Below are 17,208 nucleotides of genomic sequence, written 5' to 3'. Positions count from 1 at the left end.
CCTGTGCTGGGCTGTCTTTGTCTTGGAATGGGATTTGAAGTGCAGGCCATTAATAGGGATGGGCTTGGTGGTGGGGGCTCTCTGCAGGAGGTGAGGTTCCAAGATGTTTCCTCGGGGGCGGGGGTGGGGTGGGTACTCATTCAGATTTGTCATGTTCATTCCAGGAAACCGAATTCTATCATCTCACAGTGGCATTCTCCATAGGGCGATCAGCTGGGCTCCCAAAGATCCCCAAATGGGCCCTTCTTACCCGTGATTTATAATCTTCCTAATCTTTAACTAGTTAACTTGGCTTTTGTGAGGAGAAGGTAAGAGGAAAGTGGGAATTATTTGTCTGATCGATGGATTTGCTTGTAATTCCCTCTAATTCCCTGTGATGAGAAAACTATGCATCTAGTCTTCTGAGTACAGTGACTTTTTACTATAGTCATTCCTCAAGTAGCTGATAGGAGCTAAGCTAGAGCACATCTTTTATGGAGGAAACAACAGTAACATGGTTACTTTTCTAAGCAGAGTCTCAGGCACCTAGGCAGGAGGCACTTGGCTCCTGACCCCAAAGAACTTAACCCTTTCAGCCGTGTAATCCTCCCCAGAGAACTGCTACAGCCTGAGCACCTGGGAGGAGGGCTAGCGCCTCTGCTTCTCAAATGGAATCCTGGCTGCACTGGGTCCCCCAGGAGGCCAGGATGCTGCCCAGGCACCTGCAAAGCCTTTGGGCAGCGTCCAGGCTACAGACGCTGCTGAGGTTACTCTGGTCAGGCTGGAGAAAACAGACCCTGTTACCCAGGTGGACTCCAGCCCACCCTGCAGGCCATGAATATTTTCTGGGTCAGTGGACACCTGTTCTGTAAACACTCAGGGCCAAGGATGCGCTGGGACAAAGAACGTACTCTCCATTGCTTCCAATGCCCAGAGCTCAGGGAGGAGGTGGAAGGGGCAGGCCAAGGGGCTGGCTGCCAGGCTCAGGCAGGCTGAGAGCTGGAGGGCAGAGAGCTCTCCCTTTGGGTGGAGGCAAATCCCAGGAAGAAGCCCCCAAGTGTGGGCTGAGTCCACACCTGAAGAGAACTGGTCAAAACTCCATGAGTCTCTTCTCAGTCGCAAAGGAAGGGCCAAGACCACAGAGAGGGCCCAAGTGCGAACCGAGGTTACTCAGCGGGGTGCGGTCCAGCGAGGTCAGATGGAGGTGGGGGTCTCCAGAGCAGAGGAGGTGGGCGCCCACCAGGCCTCCTGCGATAACCAGCGGGCAGCACTGACTTGAAAGGAAGGAGGTCTTCTCTCCTCCACGCGTCCTTGGCAGAGCTCCAACAGGAACGTCAGGCTGGAAGACATCTCTGGACTGCATGACTTCCTTAAAGCTGGCCGTGGCAGGGATGAGGAAGGGGCTGTTGTGTCTTCCTCGGGCCCCGTCAGCCCTGAAAACGAGCCTGTGGCCCTGAAGCAGAAGCTCCAGGGATGCTGCCCTCAGGTGAGAGTGGACGCTCCAGAAAATGTGCCCTCTATTTGTCTCTGGGAGAAGCAAAACTCCTTCAATCGTCTATAAAATTGTGCCTTTTCCTTCTAGAAGATGGCTGCATGTAGAGAGGGCGGAAAAAAAAAAAAAAGGACAAGACACTAAGTGCAGAATAATGTCACAGTAAGCCGGGCTCCCCCTCCATTTTTCATATTGTTTCCTATTTGCAATAGCTATTGGGTGCCAGAGAGGAAAGGAACAACTTTAAAAAACAATTAGCGGGACATGTGGTGCTCATTCTTGGCTGGAACTCTGCAGCCTCATCTGCTGGCAAATACTCCACCGTCTTTCATGAAAAATGCTTTAGAACTAATGAGCTATATTTGCATTCCCCGTAGAATGGATTCGGAATTTTTCATCTACCCCGCACCATGAAAAATGGATGTGTTTGGCACAGAAGTCATTTGAACATAAAGCCCAGCCTCAGTGGAAAGACAACCTTCAGAACAACTTTTCAAGTAACTTAGCTCATTCGCACTTGCTTCCACTGGGGAAGGTCAAGCTCATGTGAAAGATGGAAATTTCCCTCACAAACCTAGATGCTGATGAGATTTGTTTTTGTAGATAATCTGCAGCAGTGAAATTTTTCATAATGTCAGTGCAAAATAAATTAAAATGTTCATCTTCATATGGCTGGTTCCATTGCATTAAAATAAATGTTGCAAGCTCATTTAATTAGTATAGTTAGGAATGTCTCTTCCCTGCTTCACTGACTCTCCAAATCACAAGTTAATTTGTCAAAATCAGACCATTGTTTTTCCTTCATTCTTCATTACTAGAGACAGCCCCATTTAAATAAATGTTTATGCTACAGAGAGCAGAGCAGTGAACAACCCCAAATATTTTCACAAGCCAGTGCTGGAAAAGTTGAAAACACAGGGAGTGAGGATACATTTTTTTCCCTCCCTTTGTGGTTATTGGATATTTGACTGGCTGAAAAGGTGCAAAATTGAGCAGTCTGCGGTAACTGATGACACTGCATCTGCCATTGCTCATGTTGGCAGACTACATCCTCTTGAAAGCAGTTTTCTTCTCTGTTTTCAAAGACAAATGATGACAAAAGATACCATCTCTATAAATTACCCTCATCAGATCATTCTCTTTGAGAATCCTTGGTTAATCAATTAGACAATGTTTGTCAGTGGGGGGCATCTGAACTAGGTGTGGAAGAGAGGGTCCTGGCTTTTGTAGCCATTTGCTTACCCTTCCTGACTGTGAGGAGCCAGATTTCCTGCTGAAAATTCAAGGGATAATCAAACTCCAGGGTTTCCTTCTTTCCTCTTTTGCTTCCTAACCCTCCCAAACCTCCATGATAAAACCAGAAGTACCAATGACCATGGATAAAGCATGAGATTTTTGGCAATAGTAGTATGTTGGTGTTAATGATGAAGACCAGGGAATGGGGGTTCACATAATTAGACAAGGTGTTGCATCTGTGGAGGTCTTCTGGAAGGCATCCATCAGTAATGGATGGAAGCGCATATCAGATCATTATCAGCACCCCACACTAATGAGACGTCGTATTCCTGCACTGTAGAGGCTTCTCCATGAGAAAATGCCTCAGTGCTCACTCAGCTCCACTGTCAGCCTCAAGGGGGAGAAGGCCAAGTTTCCTCCCCAAAAGCTTTGTCTTTCACAAAATGGGAGTAAGCCAACCTCCCTCCTCTGTAAAGAAGTCAAAGGAGAGGTTAGCCTTTTTCTTCTGACTGTGTAGGGTTTTCTTGCTCTGTGACCAGTTTCTTCTGCTGCTTTGGTTTTGCGCAATTTTTCTCCCATTGTGCAAATGGGTTCAGGGTACCAGATGTGGTTCTTCAGATTTCTCAGTAGGTGGTAGGTTGGAAAATCTTCCAAAGCTGTCCTTGGTATGGTTCTGATGAGATCTAATCTGCAGAATCAACCTTGTACTTTTTTTCTTTTCTCTTTTATTTATTTATTTTGGTACAAAATCTTGGGACCAACTTTCCCAAGAAAGCTTCATTAATAAATTATTGAACAAACAAGAAGACTTAATTACTACGTATTGTACAAATGTGCCTGTTTGACTTTCCAAAATCAGACTCAGGTAGGCAGGAAGGAGCAACATCCCTGCTCTCCCTCCTCCACAGCTGGGAGTTGCCTGAAAGCAGCAGCTGAGCATAGCTCTGAGTGTGCCTTCACTCATTCATTTGCTCATTTGTCTCATAAACATTTGTGGATGGCACCAGACTAGGCGCTGAGTGTGGAGAGACAACCTCTTTTTCTCAACATAAAAGTAGTAGAGCCTTCTGACTAGAGCAGGAATGATATGCCCTGTGGCCTACTGTTTAACCCTTAAACTGGGCCACCTTGTCTATAATAGTACAATTTTACTAGAAACAATACTCGTGTCTCTGGCTGGTCACGGGGCAGCCTGTGGGAAACTGGAAATCAAGCCATACACATGAAAGACACGTGAAATAAACGAGGGGCCTCCCAGGCGGTGCTAGTGGTGAAGAGCCCACCTGCCGATGCAGGAGACATAAGTGATGTGGGCTCAGTCCCTGGGTCTGGAAGATCCCCTAGAGGAGGGCATGGCAACCCACTCCTGTATTCTTGCCTAGAGAATCCCATGAACAGAGAAGCCTGGTGGCCTATAGTTCATAGGGTTGCGAAGAGTTGGACATGACTCAAGCGACCTAGCATGAACAGGTTGAGCACTGGGCCTTGGCAGCAGCCTCACCTACATACAAGTTTGTAACTTGGAATCCCTTCTCCTTGGGTCAGCCCCTTCTACAAAGTGTTCCTCAGTGAGTATGAGAAAAACCAACATTTACTTTTGACACTGAGAAGATCTGAAGCAGAGGAATTCTGATGTTTAAAGAGCCAACTAGAGAGCAGACGGAAAGTTTTCTTAGTAAAAATTATGCAGCCACATGATGTTGGCCTGGCTCTTTGTCCCCAGACCAAAACCAGGCTGGAATTATGGAGCCAGATAGACCGCCCACGACAAACAGAGCAGGATGACTTCAAACCAACCTAGCTAAGCTCTGTGAAGCTTCGGCCACTGTGAGACAAAGACCCCAGTTCAAATCCCAGGCTCCATTTACCAGCTGTGACCTGGGGCAAATGATGCCTCGGAAAGGCATCGTACACAAAATGGTCATAATAATTATATCTTTTGCATGGTGTCTGTGAAAATTATATGAGGCACTAGATGTAAACATGACCTGATGTATCTCAAGCGTTTCATACATGCTAATTCTTTTCTGGGGGCTTTCAGAAGGAATTCGGTAGCAGAGGCTAGGACAACCTAAGATGGAACAGAATGAGTGTGGGGTAAATTTTTGGGAAAAGTTGATTTTTTGATAGAATTTATTTTTAATGAAGTCTGGCTGCTGAACTGTTTTTGAATGGAACACTAAGACTGAACTACGTGTTTATGCGGTTTATCTGGTTTATGCGGGCTATTCATAGCTTATTTCTGGAATGAACGTAGTGATCATCTGATCAAAGCCCATTTCACAAGTTGTAGGAAGGTTAGATGCCCAGATCATATACTAGTATCTCCACTCCTTGCTATCTTTCACCTCCCTTCATATGAGAGAAAACCGGAAATTATCTCTAAGGATGCAAAGTCCCTCCAACCATTCCTCCTATGACAATGAGGTTTCCTGATCATTTATTACCCTTCCAACCCTTCTTTAACCCTCTCTGGTTTTACCACATTCCTTTTTAAGTGTGATAATCAAAACTAAATAAAATGCACCAAATGCTTCTGACTATGGCAGAAAAAAGAACAGTGACCTCTTTGGCTCTGGACACGTCTGTGATGAAAGCTGTCTGTTGGCAGCCACACTGCATTGCCCTTACAGTCAAATGAAATCCCCAGGACTTTTTTTTTTTAACACCTGAAAGGATGTTAGTCAGTCTCTCTCATCCTGTAGGTGTGTCGTTAGTTATTTATCCTGATCACAGAACCTTATGTTTATCACTGTTAAATTCAATGAGTTTGGGCTATCACTTCAGACTGTCAAGATGTTTCTGCATCATGATTCTGTCATCTCGTGGATTAGTTTTACTTCCCAGTTCAGTGTCAGACTGTTATCCTGCCAGTCACACATCTCTCCCTCTGGTCTTCAAGGATAACATGATGGAGTTTGTCAGAAGGTTTACTGAACTCAAATATGCATCCCCTTTAGCTCCCTGTTCTTCTGATATACTGACTCACAGCCATACCATCTCAAATTCCAGTGTCTCCAAGGGGTTTAGGACCTTTCAAACATTGAGGGATACAGTAGAAAAAGATGATCAGGAACAGCTATTGAATAGTTTCATGATCAGACAACCCTTTAAGATGAATTATGAGGAATGAAAGTAAGAAAGGGTCTGCTATAGACATGCATCCCTCTCAAATGCACATTTCAAAACCTAGTCTCCAAGGTGATGGTGTTAGGAGGTGGGAACTTGGGGAGGTCATTAGGTCACAAGCTCAGAGCCCTCATAAAGGGAATCAGTGCTTTAGGAGCCTGGCAGGCTACAGTCCATAGGGTTGCAAAGAGTCAGACAAAACTGAAGCAACTTAGCACAGAAGTCTTTATAAAAGAGAACTTGGGACTCCCTTGGTGGTCCAGTGGTTAAGAATCTGCCTACCAATGCAGGGGACACGGATTCGATGCCTGGTCCAGGAAGATTGCACATGCTGTGGGACAACTAAGCTTGTGGGCCACAACTACTAGAGCCTGCACACTCTCGAGCCCACATGCTGCACCTCCTGAGCCGACCACAACGACTACCGAAGCCTGAGCACCCTAGAGCCAAGTTCTGCAGCAAGAGAAGCCACCTCAATGAGAAGCCAGCACACCACAACTAGAGAATAGCCCCTGCTTGCCACAACTAGGGAGAAGGAAATGGCAACCCACTCCAGTATTCTTGCCTAGAAAATCCCGTGGACAGAGGAGCCTGGTGGGCTGCTGTCCATAGGGTCGCACAGTCGGACGTGACTAAAGCGACTTAGCAGCAGCAGCAGCAGCAGCCACCACTAGAGAAAGCCTGCACGCAGCAACAAAGACCCAGTGCACCAAAAAATAAAAATAATAACCTTTTGTTTTTAAAGAGAGCACTTAGAAAATGTCCTTGCCCCCGTACCATGTGAGGACATTGCAAGAAGACCACCGTCTGTCTATGAACTAGGAAGCAGAGCCTCAGTAGACAGCAGATCTGCAGGCACCCTGATGCTGGGCCTCCCCAGAACTGTAGGAAATAAATGATTGTTTATAAGCCACCAGTGTATGGTATTTTGGCTATCATGACCAGAATAGACCAAGGCAAGGCCCTTGAGAGAAAAAAAGAGATGGAGAAAGAAAAATCCAAAGTGGAAGGACATGGACAAACGTTGCCTACTTCACACTTTTCTATGCTAGGAAATTAAACAACATAAGAAATGATTATTAAAACGTAAGAGAGCATGAGATAGTTTTTATTATTATTATTATTATTTTTTACTTTACAATATTGTATTGGTTTTGCCATACATCAACATGCATCGCCACAGGTGTACACGTGTTCCCCATCCTGAACCCCCCTCCCACCTCCCTCCCCATACCATCCCTCAAAAAATATTCAGCGTAGTCAGAAATGAAAACGGGGAGGGGTGCATCTCTGTCCTGTAGGTCAGTTCAGTCTTTGCTGTTTAAAATCTGAATCTTTATCATGCATATCCTTATTACGTCTGAAAATTACGCTTTTAAGGTTTATTTTGAAAATATCATGCGTGTAAAAGGAATATCTGTTACATAAAGTTCAAAATCACCTGTGGTGTTAGAAGTCAGGGTACCAGATGGTGCTGGAGAGAAGGGTGGGAAAATATTGATTGAGAAAGCCAGATGGGCTGGACCATGTGCTTTTTGATTTGATGGTGGTCACACAGGAGTCACTCACTTTGTGGACATTCATCCAGCCATACAGGTGTGAATTGTTCATTCCTCTCTATGGAAGTGGTAACTGGAAACCAATTTGCAATGATCAGAAAGTCTTTTTTTAAAGTCTCTTTATTTCTTTCTGAGCACAAAGAACAGACCATATAACTTAGTTCATTCATCAAACTGGTCAGGTGAAAACCTCTAGGTCCAAAGCACTGTACTCGGTAGAGCACAAAGCACTGGGACTCTGGAGACAAAGACGATGCAGGCGCAGCCCCTGCCCACAAAGAGCTTACAGGTCAGTGAAGGACGAATGTGTATCAGACATTGATGTATTCCAAGGGAAATGGCCTGAGGTCCTAAGAGGGATCAGGGTCTTCATGAAAAGCCATTTCATATATTCAAGAATCATATGCAATTTTTGTTTGTGAATTTATATATAGTGAATGACACTGTTTTCCCACTCATACAATGAAAAACTTCTTAGCTCTATTTTTGTCCTATTTTGTGGCAAAGTCTGTAAGAAATTTATGCATACATAATTAATAAGAGATGTGTGATTGTTGTTATTGAAAATAGTAAAATAACATACTTTAAACCATTTTTTCAAAGACCTAACTTTAAAATAATTCTAACAAGTTAATGCCTGAGGAATTAATTTTAAGGTAACTTTTGAATCTATAGATGAAATTTTTAAATGAAAAATTGACCCAATCAACTAATGAACAGATAAACAGAACATGGTATATCCATACAACCAGATGTTATTTAGCCACCAAAAGGATGAAGTATCGATACATGCTGCAGTGAAGATGAACCTTGGAAACATTATGCTAAATGAGAGAATTCAGATACAAAAGACCACTTATTGTATAATTCCATTTATATTAAATATCTACAATAGACAAATTCATAGAGACCCAAGGTAGATTACTGGTTTCCAGGAGTTGAGGGAAGGGAGGAATGGTGAGTGACTGCTAATAGGTATAGGGCAGAATAGGGATGGGGGTTGAAGGGTTTCTTTTTCAAGTGATGAAAATGTTCTGGAATTAGATAGTGGTAATGGTTGTTTGAGGCTTTCCTGGTAGCTCAGGTGGTAAAGAATCCGCTTGCAATGCAGGGGACCCCGGTTTGATTCCTGGGTCAGAAAGACCCCCTGGAGAAGGGATAGTCTACCCACTCCATATTCATGGGCTTCCCTGGTGGCTCAGATGGTAAAGAATCCACTGAAATGTGGGAGACCTGGGTTCTATCCTGGGATAGGAAGATCCCCGGAGGACGGCATGGCAATCCACTCCAGGATTCATGCCTAGAGAATCCCCATGGACAGAGGAGCCTGGAGGGCTACAGTCCATGGGGTTGCAAAGAGTCGGACACAACTGAGCGACTAAGCACAGAACAGCACAATGGTTGTTTGACCTTGTGAATACTAAAAACCACTGAATTGTAGACTTTAAAATGGTGAATTTTATGATATGTGAATTATAACTCAATAAAATATATAGGAGGCAATTTTCAAACATACAGATTGAAATTTTGAAATCATAAAATTTTTTTTCACTGAGAAATTCTCAATACAATTTTATGATACACCTAATGAATGAGTACCAAAAACATACACATAAAGATGAAAAGTAATAAAGACCAAAATGGGGGAATGGGCTTCCATTTGTGTGAGAATTAAATGAGAACCTAAAGCAAACTCTTCACACGGGGCTATGGAAGGATTGAGACATAACTTCTTGCACCGGTGTTTTCTATTTCTAATTCCAAAACAGAATCATTCAAGACTGGATCAGCCGCCATCAGTAGATACTTTATTAGCTCCTGCTTTTCTTAACCTGCTTAACAACAAAAATGCTTTTGGTTACTTCTCTGATAAGCAGCCCTTTTCCTGATCCCTGTTAGTAGAGATTAGAGCACAGTTTGTGCAAACCAGCATTTACAGGCAAGATGAGCTTTCCAGGAGAGAGGAGAGGATTCAAAGCAGTCAAGCAAAGGGCTCTGTGGAGGAAACCCAGGTAGACCCCCAGTAATAAATACATTTATTGCCTGGACAGTAAAAAGTACTGGAGAGTTTAAAATAAATTCAGAGTTATTTAAACTTAATTTATGACCAGGAAAATAAACCCTCTCTTCCACCATTAATGTTTTTTATCTGGGCCATCAAATGTCACACGCTACTGATTTTGGATGTAAGGTCACTGGAAACAACATATCAGAGGTGTCAGCACCACAAATCAAGTGAAATTCCCTTAAAAATAAAAACGTCAAGAGTAAAATAATAGGCAATAGTTATTTCATGCTATGAAAGACTTCTAATATATCAAAGGGTTCACCTTTTTCTACCTTTATGATGTATCACTTTGAACGCTAAATATACTTCTGTTTAACAGATAAAGTAAAGAAAACAGGCATCAGAATGCTGATGATAATAAGAATGATGACATACAATAAAACTATTTGCAGGCATATAAACATTAGAAGGCAGAGCCCTGAATATACCAAAAGACAAACAATGACCCTGATTATAGGGAGGTCTGCTGCCTAGCATGTCAATTATTTTAAGAGGTCATCTTAAAGGTCAACTATAACGGTATCTTTGAAATCAGAATACAGATATATTGGGTTTTGGTAAGAAGAAAAAAAGAACGTCTTAGCGCTAATGTGGATCTATTCAGAAGTCTAAATCCTGAAGCTATCCTCTGGTCTTTTATTCAAGGATTGAATAAAGCAGAAGAAAGTGCCAATGTGCTGGGAGGAGATGAAAGATAAAGGAGACTTGGAGCAGACGTTCTTTATGATCCTGATGTTTAACAACTGACAGGCAGTGGCATTTGCCATAATGTGTCGTTGCTAAATGCGTGAACTTCTGGCAGGGTAAACTCAGCCAGGATTATACTTTATGCTAAAGCATCTGACTGAAAAGGTTATCAAAGCCTCAGGTAAAAATGACTTTGTTTCATCCTTGTGACATATCTTGCAGCAATTTTCTAGGACGTTAAAGGTAAAATCTTGCTTCCTGACTCAAGGACTCATAATCCAGTGGATGAAATGACTCCAGGGAAGGATAAAGGAGGATGGAGCCATTCACGTATAAGCACAAATTTCACCCAGGATGGTAGTGAGCAGTTAGAGAAAAGCCATAATATTTTAGTTTAAGCCTCCCAAAGTCCTTTTATCATTGGGAGTAGCAGGGAGGGGAAGAGGAGGTCATATCTGCCCATCAGCAGGTACCACAGGGCAGGAGATGGGCCAGTGTCATCACCAAAGTGACAGCACAGGTGCTCTGCGTTTCAGAAAGATCAAGTGTGAATGACTCCAAAATGGAGTATCCTTCCAGCTGTGGTGGCTATAGAATTTTAGGATATAGAATTATAGGAATCGAATGCCAAGGATTCGAGCATCTATCTCCCTTCATAAGACAGAGGAGGCAGTGCTTGGGGGCAGAGCCAAAATAGGAGCCTCTACTGTGGTCACCAGCTCTGGCCAGGCCACTGGTATGACTGTCCCATGCAAGCCCCGCTTGCGGGTAGCAGCTGTTTCAACTGGGAGAGAGGCTCCCTGGAATGATCTCCAGTCTTCAACTTGATATGTAAGTGTTGCTACTAAGTGAGTGAATTCTCTGTGTCTCAGTTAACCATAAAACTAGTTGATATCTGCATGCATTGAATTTTCAGAATGACTCTATAAGGTCTGGGTATCTTAGAAGAAGATTCCATTAGAAAATACCCCTACAATCTAGCAGATAATAGACCACCAGATTGTTTAAATTGAAGACATGCTTTGCCATGGGCTAGCAGTAGAATATTGTACAAGATACTAGGCCTCTCTAACTCCTGGTTTCCTTATCTACAAATAAGAGTAGTAACAACTATACTTACCTGGCGTGGTGTTGTGCGGATGCAATAGAAAACTCTCAGGACCATAAAGAGCGCATTTACACGACAGAGAATAAGAAGTCCCTAGAAGCAAGGAGCTGGAGGTCTCAGGGGTCCTGGTCCAATGCTGTCCCACCACCCACTCTACCAACCTTCACCTGCAAACACTGAGCTGTGTTGACTGTGAGTATAGACTGAATGGAATGGCTTAGGCATGTGCAAACTCCGTAACAGCCCAGGGCTTCCCTAGCCCAGGCTCTCATCCCTTGAGCAATCTGCTCAAATGATGGATGATTCTCTGGTCAAGAGGGGGTTCGATTCAGAGCCACATAGTGAGAGACAAGAACCTCAATGTCAGTCAGCACCCTATTTATTTGTGGATTTGGCTTATTGAAGACAAATGATGCTGAGGCAGTTCTATGGATATCAAATGAGTTATTTATACATTTGATTACATTGTTTCATTGGAGGGCTCAACCCTGTTTAACTCTTGAGTTTTCAGCCTGGCATGTAAGAGTTCTATTCAGCATTCTCTAATCACTTTCTGAATTTGACTTTGGGGTACCACTTGGAAATTCATGGGCTATGTGACAAAGAGATGTCTGTATTCAAGGCTTTCTAAAAAACAAATATCAAGACAAAACTTGGGTTTGAGAAAACCATCAGTTTCTACAAAATATTTTATTGGAGAATCTGTTCTTGAACTGATTAGACATTTGAAAGTCTAGAGTGAAAGATATTTAAACTCAAATGCAATGATACAGCATTTTCCCTAGCTTTAAGGGGCACTTTCTCTTCCTTCAGGCACACAATTTCACTCAAAAGTAATTGCTAAACCTGCCTCATTTTATTACTTGCAAATCCAATATAATTAGAGACATATTCAGTTCATTATTAGATTGAAATTTTGCCCAGCTTTTTTTCAGCTTGTTGACTTTCAAAACACTTTATTAAAAACTTGTCTTAGTATCACATTCTCTAAAGGAAAATAACAACTCCCAAGTATATTTTATAGAAATCACTCAAAATACAGGACCCAATGCCAGAAGCTAATAAACTCAAATCACAGAACTCACATCAGACGGCTGCCATAAGCTGCTTCAGAGCTGCTTGGACGCGTTTGACCTGAAAATTGAAATGTGTGTGCTCTCGTACATAGTTTCACTGGAGAAACTGTTACCGGGTCTTATAATTTAAAACTCGTGTTCTTATTCCATGCACTGGATTGCAATTTAGACCCTAAATATACTTTTTCCTCCAAAAACCTCCAAACACTTTCCCGTGGCATTACCCTTAAACATCAGCCTTGTGGGCTGGCATATATGTTAGTCTTATTTTATGACATGAAATGCTTGGATGAGCAATAAATGGATTTCCGGCGAGACCCTTGAGATGAAGAGTTTTGACCTTGCTGCTTCGAGGTGCTGCCTTCATCCTGAGGAGAGGAAATTTTAAGGGAGAACACCCTGGTGAGGGACTGAGCCCATGTTGACACCTGAAACCTAGGTGTCATCAGGCCTCATGGCCTTTGTGTTAAATGGCCTGCAAGATTGAAAGCTTGAACAAATGAACCTGTGGGTACACAGGGAGCACAGGGCTGGTAATTTTCTAGGTTAGCTCCTCAGAGAGTATCGGGGCAAAGCTGGCAGGCCTTCCTGGAACCAAGAACCAGGAGAGGAAGCCTGGTCATTTGCAGAGGCAGGACTAATGGGGAAAAAGAGATTTGCTCCAGGCCACCTTGTTACCTGACAAGCTGAGTGCCTGCCAGTTGGGAAAGCAGTGTTGACATCACAGTCTAGACAGGATGGTTCCTGGGGACTCATTTCTTAAGTCTGCTGTTATTTCAAATGGTAAATTCTGGAGGGCAGTATTTCAAATAGATTATTTAAAAAAAATAATAATGAATCAAAGCATGAAAATGTGCCTATCTGGAAATGTGGAATCCGGGAGGTGTTTCTCTGATGGATGTCACACCATGTCTGGTCCACTTCCCAGATCTGTAGCATTTAAGCATAGCGGTGTAAGAAGAGTGACTCTCCCCTCCCCAGGTAGAAAAATTGGGGCTGAGATGTGTGGCTGCATGCTTTCTTAATTTCCAGTTAAGAAAGCTTGTAATTATCTTGATTTCCAGTGAAATTCAGAAATTTGAGCCATACAAACTAGTTTTCAATCCTAAAATCTGAGGTCTTTAGTTGGCTGGGAAGGGAGTGTTAATTGCTCAGTCGTGCCCAACTCTCTGCAACCCATGGACTGCAGCCCACCAAGCTCCTCTGTCCATGGGATTTTCCAGGCGAGGATACTGGAGTAGTTTGCCATTTCCTTCTCCAGGGGATCTTCCTGGCTCAGGGATCAAACCCAGGTCTCCTGCACTGCAGGCAGATTCTTTACCAACTGAGCTATCAGGGAAGCCCTAGGAAGGGAAGGGTCCACAGAAGAAATAACATTTCCTCATTTTTCTTCTGAATTCCATTGGTAGAAAATATGGGATCCAGTACCCAGGGAAATATTCTGACCTGAACAATGCATTTTATTTTTGATAACAAATGGAAGTTCTGATTTGACTTCTTTTCAAATTTGGGGATCTCTGATCTCATGAACATGCAAATAATCAAAACTAGAGTGTAGCTGGTACTTATTCTATATGAACAGAATCATTAAATATGAATAAGAAGAACCGATAGCTTAAGTATATTTTCATTTCTACAAACCAATTTGGCTTAACTTGCAAAATTAGTAGAAGAAACAGTCAAGCTGTTTAAAGAAGAATATAATGACTCCATTTGACTTATTTTTAAAAAACTGACTTGGTTTACATTAGTGTCAATAAAAAAAAAAAACAAAGTTCTTAGGTAAAAATCTAACAAATCATGTATAAGACCAGCCTATATGAATAAAACTACAAAATTTTGGTGAAAAAAAGTCAAAGAATCTCTAAATAAATGGAGAGATAGTCCATGTTTATAGGTAGGAAGATTCAATATTGTTAAGGTATCCCCTTTAGAGCTATAGATTAAACTCAATTCCAATCAAAATCTCAGCAAGTTATTTTGTGGATATCAACAAATGGGTTCTAAAATTTATATGCAGGGACTTCCCTGGTGGTCCAGTGGTTAAGGCTTTGCCTTCCCATGTAGGGGGTGTGGTTTGATCCCTGGTTGGGGAGCTAAGAACCCATATGCTTTGTGGCCAAAAAACTAAAACATAAAACAGAAGCAATGTTGTAACAAATTCAATAAAAATTTTAAAATGTGGTCCACATCAAAAAATCTTTTAAAAAACTGAAAAAAAAAAAAAAAGTTTATACATTGAAGCAAAAAACCAGAATAGCTAACACAACATTGAAGGCAAACTAAGCTGTAGGGCTGACACTCTCTGACTCCAATATTACCATAAATAAAGCTACAGTGGTCGAGAGGGTGATATTAGTGAAAGAGCAGAAAGATGGATCAATGGAACACAGTAGAGTACACAAATCCTGTCATTCATTCGTCTTTGACAAAAAGTAAAGACAATTCTAACTCTTGGAGCTAAAAAAACGAAACAAAATTGGGTCTATCATTATGTCAAGGTCCTCACACAGGCTGGCAAATTGAAGGTACTCATTAAATACTTGTTGAATGAGTGAGTGAATAAATAGTCTGTTTCTAGCACTGGGTAAATTGGGGTATTTTTCTCACATACAGTATGGGAATGTAATGCCAATCTCCCAGGGTTGTGATGAGAGCTCTATGGCAAAACTATGTGTATATATATATATATATCTCCAGCAAATCAATAACTGAAAAAAGTCTCCTTGGAAGGAAGATCCCTTGAGGTGGAAGAAGGCATGGAGATGGGGAAAGTTAGCACAGTTTGGGCATGGTTTTCAGTGCAGTAGGAATGAGAGACTGGCGGAAGAGGGCAGGGCTAGCAAAGAACAGATGTACAGAAGCTTAGGAAGCAGAGATGCCCAGGAGCCAGCTGGAGGAAGGGGACCAAGGAGGCACACCAGGAGTGAGTTAGTGATTGAATGTGTGGCTATCTTTGATGTTTTCTGTAAGGTCAAACTCACTCAGCACACAGTACAGGCCAATCAATAAGGTTGCTTTCAATGCAGGAATCATAGTTCCCATCCACCCTTCCCAAATACCAACCATGTTACTACTTCTCCTGATAAGGACATGAGGCCTTGGAAAGCATGTTACACTTTGCAAAATGACTTCACACTATTATCACTGTTGCTCCCCATGGCCACTCTGTGGGGAGCTAGAGATCTTAAAGGAGGTAACAGATTTGCCCCAAATCAAAGATGTATTTGGAGCCCTAGCCTTGGCCACACAAGCTCAATTTCTCCCACTGCAACACCTGTTCCTCTGCTGGAAATTTTATCACCTGAGCCATAATATCCGCCCCCTCCAGTCCTCCACCATGGCCCCCATTCGCCTCTACTTTGACTGTAGTGATCATGGTCTCTTTCAATTACCCACCCCCCTCAAATTCAGACAAAATATTGTCTTTAACTTTTCACCTATCTGAAAGCTTTGGCTGACCATCTCCCTTCTTCTGATGAGCTCTGCCTCCCCTAGGAGCGCCTGTGGCTGCTTTCTCCCTCCACTACTCTCTACCCTGATTCATTCCATCCCCTCTTGGTGCTTGGTGATGTGCTCAGTCATGTCCGACTCTTTGCAGCCCCATGGGCTGTAGCCTGCCACGCTCCTCTGCCCATGGAATCTTCCAGGCAAGAATACTGGAGTGGGTTGCCATTTCCTGCTCCAGGGGATCTTCCTAACCCAGGTATTGAACCAGTGTGTTCTGCGCCTCCTGCTTTGGCAGGCGGGTTCTTTACCACTGAGCCACCTGGGAAGTCCTCCTTCTACTCTGCTTCATCTCAAATTGCTGCCCTGAACTTCTCCCAACATGTATTTTCTCCTTGTGCTAAGAAAACAAACAAACAAACATAAAAGAATCTCAACTTCTCTCTCAAATGGATTTTACCATGAAAACTCCTCAATTAGTTGCTAAGTGAAGAACAGAGGAATATTCAGGAAGGAACCAGGCCCTACCCTCATGTGGACAGGACAGTGGAAAGCACATGGAGCTGGGAGTCAGGAAACCTGGGGTCTGAGTCCTGCTCTACCAGGATGAATGATGTGGCTTTAGTCAAATGACTCCCTCTGTCTGGGTCTCAGGTTCCTTGTTTGAAAAGCACTTCATCAGGATGAGATGCTTCCTAAGTTGTGTTCTCTGCTGATGGTCTGGATTCTTTAGAAGAGAGTCTGAAGGTCCTGGGTTTGAATTCAGATGCTGCCACTTTCCAGCTGTATCATCTTGGGCCAGTTGACCTCTCTGGCTCACGCCTTACCTGTAAAGCAGAGATAATGGTAGTCACCTTGCAGGGTTGGTGGAGGTTTAAATGAAGGATGCAAAGTACTTAGCCAACGCCCCCCACCTCGGCAGAGTGCCCTAAATGCTCATCATTTTCATTTTCTGGCAGGTGTCAGTTTATACTGGGCATCCTCCCACCATTCTTGGCCTGCTATCCTTCCCTGACATATAAATTTAAGGTTCTCAGGAGGATCCATTTTCATCCTTCGCCTACCGTGCTGTGTGTGGAAGGCTGCTAGCACGACAGCCAGTGTCAATCCTCCTCTGGCCCATGGATGCCAGGTGGCAATGCTGCAGTGACCATGTGATGGAGAATGGGGGCTGGGCAGGAAGAGGGTGGAGAGGCAGGATGACGTCCCAATGTCTGCAGAAAGAACAGAGGGCAGGACAGACGACAGCAGCTGCTTCGGTTCAAATCATCTAACACACGCTGAGCGACACAGCTGTGTGCACAAGGCAGGGGCTCAGCACTGCACTTGTGTCTGCAGTGTGTGCGTGTGTGTGTGTGTGTGTGCATGCTCATGAGCTCATTTGTCCATAAAGGGAGAAGTATATAAATGTTTAAATAAAGAGAGTG

This window comes from Bos taurus, chromosome 4 (assembly GCF_002263795.3).
Source record: "Bos taurus isolate L1 Dominette 01449 registration number 42190680 breed Hereford chromosome 4, ARS-UCD2.0, whole genome shotgun sequence".
Lineage (NCBI taxonomy): Eukaryota > Metazoa > Chordata > Mammalia > Artiodactyla > Bovidae > Bos > Bos taurus.
This window is presented reverse-complemented; position numbering follows the sequence as displayed.